The sequence below is a fragment of the Gavialis gangeticus genome, unplaced genomic scaffold (genome assembly GCF_001723915.1).
Source record: "Gavialis gangeticus isolate Ggan-Ray unplaced genomic scaffold, GavGan_comp1, whole genome shotgun sequence".
Taxonomy (NCBI): domain Eukaryota; kingdom Metazoa; phylum Chordata; order Crocodylia; family Gavialidae; genus Gavialis; species Gavialis gangeticus.
This window is the reverse complement of record NW_017729019.1, coordinates 8,564,194-8,572,837: the sequence shown is the minus strand read 5'-3', so window position 1 is coordinate 8,572,837 and position 8,644 is coordinate 8,564,194. Positions and strand designations below refer to the sequence as shown.

Sequence of the window (8,644 nt, the reverse complement as noted above, 5' to 3'; positions counted from 1 at the left end):
AAATCTTTACATGCTGCACCTTAAATGTTGTAAAGGTGCTTTGAGCTGTTGACAAACATTTTTAAATAATTACATTAAATAAAAGTTTATGTATAACGACAAATGGCAAATATCTACATACAGTATATGACTGTCTATGTCCAGTACTTCCATATCATAATGCTCAGCCGTCTTAGAAATACCATCGATAGATAGCTCAGATCGACTGATCCAAGGAATTCCACCCCAACCACAATTAGAGTCAAGTATTTTGTTGCAAGAATAGAAATTCCAAGTGTCACTCAACTAAACGGGTTTCAAGAAGTCCAGTCACCTTCCCTCTATATCTGCCTTTTATAAAATTATTCTTACCTTAAGAGACAGGCAACCATCAGGCTAAAAGCCCATTTCTTCCTGGATTCCCCACCCCCACCTCGTTGTTGAACTGATATGTCTCCCCACAAATATCTTCTTCAATTAGCTGCCATTCTCAAATAGCTCATTTCCTATTGCAGCTCAGGAGATGCTACATGGCTGATAGCAATCTGAAAAATGAGTCGGTATTAAAGGAAATTGCAAATTAAGACCCAAATCCAAAAATCAGTAGCAGGCAGCTTCTTTGTTTACATAGCAATGGTTAGCTAGAAGAGATGGTAGCGATACATGCACTTAAATACATATTTTTGAAGATATTTTAAAGATAACAGTAAGCAAGATAAGTACATGTGATATCAATATCTTATTAAGTAACTTCTGCCCACGCTTCCCTTCTCACTAGTATATTAATACTATAAAGACTTTACTCCTCTGAGTAGCCCTTGCTCAAGCACAAAGCCTGACTGGAAGCAAGGAGCTAGTATTACTGTTGTCCACTGACTGTAGGAATCTAAAGATACAGGCCTAATCCAAAGTCCATTGAAATCACTGGACAGACTCCACTGACTTCAGTAGACCTTGGAGACGGCTTCCCAGCGCCAGTTAGGCACAGCACTCAAGCATGGGCTTAGACTTAAGCATGCGCTTGACCTAGCACCTGTATGAACAGCTAGAGTCGATTCCTGCTTTTATTAACAACCTCTTTGGTTTCAATATCATACGTGCTGCCCTGGCCCTTTGAAAACTGCGGGTGGATCTACTGGGGTTTTTTTTCATTAGAATTCAGGGCCGGAGGTACCTTCCTTTTCTTGCAATAGTTCCAAGCGACTAGGAGATTGTAGGCCTGGCACAGCCTAGATTGCAAAGGTGCAATGGTGGACTGCTCTAAGGGCGTAACAATGACACCAGCATCTGCGGCGTCACTCAGAGACAGCCGAGTTAGCATTACGAGAGCTAGCGCAGGGGCCAGAAGCAGTCTTTGTCACAGAAACCTGCCGTTTAGCCTGGGCTTATTCACGCTGCTTCTCAGCAAGGTAAACTGCTTCATGCTGAGCTACTGGTACCCAGGCTGGCTGGTTTAACGCTAGCCCTGGCATGTCTACACTACATTGCAGTCACTCCTGCGGCTGCTGTTTACTTGTGCCCGGGCTAACGTGTTAGAGAGGTTGAGTATAGAAACGGGAGCATAGACTTTAACCCAGGTTAAACTGGTTAAAGCCTGGGCTCTCTTTTGGATTTAACTTGACCATATTAAATCATGCTAAAGGCAGTGGGCTGAATGCACACCAGACTCCTAAAAACTGTTCATCAGAGGAGATGAGCTACCCCACCCCCACAACACACCTTTTGCCCCAGGTTAGGCAGATACCATGGAAGTGAACCTTATTTAACTGAGTGGCAAGTGGTCATTATTCTGCCTGTTGGTTCCTTGGTTCTTGTTAATATCTATTAACTTCTAAAGCCTGAATAAATGGCAGGAAGAAGAGCTCTTTTGTAACCCTTTCCCTATGCCTTCTCCTTCACTTCAGGGCTGAGAGGACAATACCCCATTTGTGCTTTTGTCCAGACTAGGATATAGATATAGAATAGATTGGCAAATAAATACTAATCAACCTGTTCCAAAAGACTAGTACAGACAAGGCAACATAGACTTTAATGCGCACGAAGCTGCTCACGGCTCTGGAGCGATGGAAGGCTTATATGGTGCATAACCAAAGTACTGACCTTCTCCCAGGAACTCGTCGTCCGCATCCCTGGGTCCTCCAAGGTCACCTCTAACAAAAACCAGGCAGAGCAAAGTCTTGTGTCTTAGGGTCAAAACCAAAAAAACATTGCTAGGAACTATTTTCAACCTACCACAAAGGAGGAATCAAAGCTGTCTTCCTTTTCTCAAAGCAGGTCACCCCTAGAGACCATGTTCTGGACATATGGAGGGATCTCAGTGGGTGGGAATGGAAAATGTCCCTGGTGTCAATTTTGCTGTTGCTGAGAGATACGATCTCCCCTCCCACCAGTTTGGGCTGTCATGCTTTTTTTGTATTTTCCTGTATTTTATCTCATTTGCAGATTTTGTCACAACCATTACTAGCCCAGCCTCTTCTTAGTCAACAGCTGCCCACACACATGGACTGAGTCACCTTCATTAGCCTACAGCCAAGGGTCCCATTCTCTGGAGACAAGCTGAGAGATGTGAAGGAGGAAAAAAGTGGTAGAAGGCATGGAGTGGGGGAAGCAGGAGAAATTTCAATAGCAGAGCAAAGGAGTAGAGCAGAGAGAAGATGAGCAGGGTAGGGTGAGAGGCAGTAAATCTGCACAGCTGAACGGTTGTGGAGGAAAGAAGCAATTTTTTTAGACAAAGAATGACAACCAAAAGTGGAGACTGGGAGGCTCAGGAGATGGGTAGGTCAGGAAAACGAATGGTCAGACATGAGATCAGATATCACACAACGATGATTCTAGACTATTATTGCTTATGGCAGTAACATTTGGGCACTCCGACTGGGATCAGGGCCCGCTGAGCTAAGGGATGTACATGCACCAGGTAAAGAACAATCTGTGCTCTGAAGAAATGCAGATCAAAGCAGATAAGGAAAGAGTAGGAGAAAGGAAGGGTTATTGTCATCTTTTTCCAGTGGGGAAACCAAGGCCCAGAGAGGAAAAGACACAGCTGTCACACCGGCTCAGGTAGACCCCAGACCTCCTGAGCCCCAGTCTAGTGGTTTGTTCCAAGGCCACGTGTCTCTAAATCCTCCTTCCTCTCTAATGAGCTTGAAATATAAAGGTACTGGAAAATAAAAAGTTAAAAATCAAGTAACAGTAGGGCTCACAGGAAAACTCATTTTCCATCTCACCGGAAGCCTGCATGTTTCAACGCCATCCCAAATATTAAATCTTTCATAGAAAGAGACATTTCAATTTGAAATGTCAATTCAGAAAATTCATTTGAATTGACAGACTGAATTGAAATGACTCATTCCAAGTTGTAACCTCAAACTGAAATGAACATTTTCATTCAGCTTTTCCACAGAGTAAATACAAATAAATACTCGGTGTCTCGGCATGGGGTCCTCAGGGGTGGCCATGATGACCCCAGGACTCTGTGATCGTGCCGCTTCGTCCTGTGGGCACCTTCTAGTCTCTCCTGCCACGTCTTGTTGGTTGAAATAATAAGCTCGGAGGCTGCCCATGAGTTTGCATAGTCACGGTCCTGCTGAACCCCACTAGACCCTGATGATTTTGGATCCCTTGCTGGGTCTCACTCAAAGTCAGTGCCTCCCAAGACACCCTAAGCCTTACGGGCTAGATGTGTGGCTCCAAAACCGCCCCTTTTTCACGCCCCATGCCTCACAGATTGTATTTAAACATTGCCTCTTTTGATGAGGCTGCAGTCTAGTTCGGCCTCCTGTCATCGCTGGGCCCTTGGCCCCCCTAGTGGCATCCTCTGGCGCTGGGGACTCTTTGCCCCCTGTAGCAGTATCCTACGGTGCTAGGGTCCCTGCAGCCCTGTCTCTGCACCCTCTCCGGCACTGGGGTCCCTGCAGCCCTGTTTCTGTGCTCTTGCTGGCACTGGGCTCACTGCAGCCTTAATGAGGCCTCCTCCTCCCCAAATAGCCTCATCCCAGGCCGCCGGATCAAATAACAATGAAAATACGAGGCTATAACGTAACAACAACAACATTGTGGGAGTCACACTCTGCCCCTTCTCTCTCAGCAATATGTGCCTCCTAGCCCCAGATACTTCAGGAGCTCCTACAACCCATGAGTCTTACCAGCAGCAACACAGGCAACCACACATCTCTGAACAGGGTTTCTGCAAGAGAGCCTTCTCCCTGGCTACGGACAGAGAACTAAACCCCTACCAGCCCAGCCCCAGCCCCAGCCCCAGCCCCAGCCCTGGGGCTTATATGTGCCCAAGGCCCCCCGTTTCCTTCTGGTCAGCTGACCGGGTGCAGGTGCCAGCTAATACCCTGGTTAACCGTGCAGCTGTGGAGCCCGCCTAGCTCTCCGGGCTCCTTAGCTCAGCTGTCTCTGCTCTTGAAGGAGCAGGCACACCTTGGTGCCCTGCGACACTCGGTCATAAATATTTTCCCATACAAAGTTTCGGTTTTCACCCTGTTTTTTCTGACGGGGGAAATCTGTCAGCTGTGAAATTTCAAGCAGCCGTAACAAATAGTGACCACAAGCCGTTATTGTCTGTTGGCTGCATGGGGGTCCACGTGGAAAAAAAATTAGTGAGTCGCTAGTACAAAACCCCCTATGGAAGACTGGCTGGCAAAAGGACCAGGGCCTGACTGACCCACACCCGTCCGTCCCACCCAAAGCCGGAGCTGAGGGGCAGCGCCACGTCGCTTCCTGGTGCCCCTGCCTTGTGCTGAGGACAGCGGTACTCAAAGATGTCAGCCTGAAGTCCCCTAGTTAGAGCTTTATTTCTTATACTGGCTCTGCAGAGAGGTTCTTTCTTTCTGGGGAGATGTGGGAGAGGACTTTATGCAGCTGAAGATCAGACCACCGATTAAAAATAAAAAAGAAGTACTGTAGCAGGGTAACGGCAACAGGAAGTGGCTGCTGCTCAAACATCCTGAACGCTGACAGAAGGCGGCCTCGTAGAAGAGCAGCCCCAGAGAGACCCTGAACCCTCAGCCTTCCCTGGTGCTGCTACTGCCACAGCCGACAGCTCCCAGAAGAGAGATCAAGAGAGGCTTGATCAACAGATCAACCATCTTGCTGAGTTCAAACCCTGTGTTGTCACATCTGTCTTATTCCAGGGAATTAAGGACCATCCCATGGTCCCCTTTCTGCCAGCTAAACTCACGTACAGATAAGAGATTCAGCCTGCATAGGGATCCATTTCATTAGTATATGTATTCCAGTAGTATTAGTGGCCTCAGGCAACACTGAATTGTTTGTCTCCTAATCGAGGTGTCACACTCCATCAAATCAAAAGCCGGACAGAAGTCTCAATATACGACACCAACACTGTTACTTTTTCCAACCTCATCAACAACGAGATTGCGCCAGTTTGACAAGATCGGTTTCCCAAAGACATATGTTGATTGGCATTAATTCACTCTTGACTGGTTGAGTCCCACATTAGTCATTCCATTATTTTGCCCGAAGGCAATACCAGGTAAACTGACCTCTAATTACTCAGGTGACCCCACTTTCTCTCTTTAAATACTGACACAGTGCTTGCTTTTTGCCAAGCCTCTGGAACCTCCCCGGGTTTTGAGACTTATTGAAAATAAATGCTAATAGTTATTTTAAAACTTTGGGCTGCAAGATATCCACAACTGTTGATTGTACAATGCCTAACCTGAGTTGCTGCTTTCTAACATCTGCCTGAGTTACTGGTGGAACGGACATCGTGAAAGTGGCCTCTAAACAGAAATATTCACTGAACACTCCTTTTTTGCTGTTCTTAACCATTTTGCCATTCCTATTTAAGAGTAGAATGAAACAGTGTTAGGAATCTTTTTGTTCTGAACATAATTGAACCCAATCCCCATAAAAAAATGCCCACACAGCTTTTTATCCTTAATTTGCTAGCCACAGATTTCTCCATGTATCCTTCTGTTTCCCCTACCAATTTTTGACTGTTTTTAGCTTCTAAAGTATATTCATTACTGTCAGCTTTTTCTCTATTCCATTTGTTTTACATGGATGTATTCTTCCTTGTTGCTTTCCCTTCCTCTGTAACCCAAGATGTTTTTTGTTGTTGTTTTTTTTAAACTGGTGTGGGTTTTTTTACATTGAATTATTCATATAGGGCAGCTGGTCTGGAAAAGGGTACTACTTTCTGCTCCAGCTAGCAAGCAGCTCTACTAGTATGAGTAACTGCTACTTGCAAGCAGATGTTTCAGGTCCTAAGTGTTCACAAACTCGTGAGCAGAACATCAGCATTCATGCTCCAAACTGCACACCCAAATCCCACGCACTTATGCACCACAGAATATCCTTGCAATGCCCTTTTCAAACTGCATTCAGCTGGTACCCAGCACAAGCCAGCAGGGACCCTCTCAGGGCTCCTTTTGGGTGATCACTGTGGAGAAAGCTGGAGGCCTCCATTCAGTGGCATTAACCAGTCACTCCTGCAGCTGGCACCTTCCCCCAGCAAACCCCAGCTCCTAAACCAGCCTGGATCCATGCACTTCCTTTGATGTCCATGGTATTTTTATGCCTACTGAGGACTTGGCCATTATGTTTTACCATGAGAAAGTTCCCAAAAGCAAGAGACTAAGAGACCCTGCTGCATGAGAGATGCAGTGTCCCCACTTTTATTGAGAAGGAAATCACTTCTTATCAAAGCTCCTTAAAATTATGCAACAGATTCAGTGAGGGAGAGAAAAACAACTGTCCCGACACAGACACAGTCTGTTCCTCTTCCTTCTTGTGCAAAAAGGGATACTGAATTTACCCAGCAACTTCCGGTCTTCACAACTGTGGTCATAATACCTTTGTCACAGTCGGTGTCTTGAGGCAGGCAGTGGCAATACCTAGATGTCCACAGCTGTGCTGGTAAAAGGCCAGTTTTCCAGGTGGCATTAGCCAGCATAACCCCACTGATTTACATGACAATATACACTTGGAGGAGGACTTAGCCTCAACCCCATAAAACCAGCTGGAAACATTTATACAGAAGTGAAACATTGAGCAACACAACGGAAAAATCTGTCTCTGCTACAAGGTGATAGGGGTAACAGAGGAAGGGCTCTACAGGACACTCTTCCCCAGGGACTGACCACTATGCTTTCCACAGAGATCTCTGCTCCAAGTAGTTTGTCATCATGTAAACACAGTCAAGTATGACACTTTGCCATCGCTGGAACCTCCCAAGCCAAGATCTCAGGACACTTCAGGTATTCGGTACCACAGGCCCAAAGTAGCTCTTCCATGAAGTGGGGAAAGAGACAACTTGCCCAATGTCATGCAATGAGCCTGTAGCAGCAGGAGGAATGGAGCCTAGATGCACCAACCCACGGCTGTTTGGTGTCACTCAAAGGCCATTTCTGCCCATCAGATGTGGGAGGCGAGAGCTGGGCACAGGGCACTGGAGTTTCAGGAGCGTGGGAACCGTGGCATATTCACATATATGGCAAAGTCGTCCTCCCTTTTGAAAGATGGCCATATTATGTCACGTCTAAATATATTCCAGGCAAGGTGTTCCCGGGGGCCTTCATCAGCAGGAACAGAAAGGAATTGAGAGTTAGAGAAACTTTTCATTTTAGCTTTTAAAAGACAGCTACCTGGATCTGTTAGCATCTTCAGACTCTGGCCCTGCAACTGGACGAACCAGGGTAATGTATACCAACCAGAGGATCCACCCAATGAGCACGTGCATTAGTGGAGCAGAGAGGCATGCTGCCTGTGTGAATCACTGGCTCCTGGGCAGCTTTGGGTCAGTTTGAAAACCCACATCAGACAGATGGGACAGTGCTACGATGATGATGATGAACATTGGCAGAATGGATCAGCCTACTAGGCATTATACCACTCCCCTTATGAGACTGAAGGAATCAAGACAGGGCACTTAGGCACATGGAGAGAGACAGTGACTGAGGTACCCAATAGAAGCACTGTTAGAAATTAAAATAAAATACAGCTCTAATGGTGGTTTGCCCATATCTCAAATTATCAGAACCCACTGAGACAGAAGCCCCATTTTAGCAGTGAAGCACAGACTGGATTAGAGTCACTGGGGGCATATTAGCAAAGGGACTCTACATTTCTGTGTGCTTATCTGTTTGGATGAGCCAATCCCCCTGCATGTCTACATACAAATAGCCCTTTGTGCACATGAAACCTGCATTTGCAAGTCCTGGGAGCTGGCCTTGATGGCCCCTTCCAGTCTTATGCTCAGTGTATGGAGGCTTTGCTGGCACAATTAGGTGTCAACACTGAACTGGAGTGATGTGGGCTGGGAAGCCCCAGTAAATTTGATTCCCTGAACAAAGGGCAGGGAACTGCAGCTTGTTACTTTGACTGTGGCAGGGACAGAGAGAGTCTTACCTTCATTCCTTCTCTGTTTCCATTTCAGTCCCAGAATCCCCATCAAAAAGACAACTAAAACCAGGACCACCGTGGATATGGAAGCAGCGATGGCAAAGGTAGTGCTTGAGAAAATGCAAAGAAAAGGGGTGAATTGATATAGTGATGACCATTTCTGGTAAGTCAGGTGTGGTGAGGGATCCACAAGCTGGGGGAAGGTGCATATATAGACTGTGTGTGTGTGTGTGTGTGTGTGTGTGTGTGTGTGTGTGTGTGTGTGTGTGTGTGTGTGTGTGTGTGTGTG

The 8,644-nt window shown here is 46.3% G+C and overlaps 1 protein-coding gene across 3 annotated transcripts in view; it reads right to left on the bottom strand.

Annotated features, from left to right (window-relative positions):
• CUNH1orf186 (chromosome unknown C1orf186 homolog) overlaps positions 1 to 2,841 on the bottom strand; it is a 20,811-nt gene extending 17,970 nt beyond the window's left edge. The window contains exon 1 of one of the 3 annotated variants that reach the window (XM_019514005.1): positions 2,080 to 2,841. The gene's annotated coding sequence lies outside the window, so the exon portion shown is untranslated. Of the gene's footprint in view, positions 1 to 351; positions 2,058 to 2,079 lie in introns of those variants that run through there. The other 2 variants (XM_019514006.1, XM_019514007.1) reach the window with 2 other exon arrangements.
• Positions 2,842 to 8,644: the final 5,803 nt, after the last annotated feature.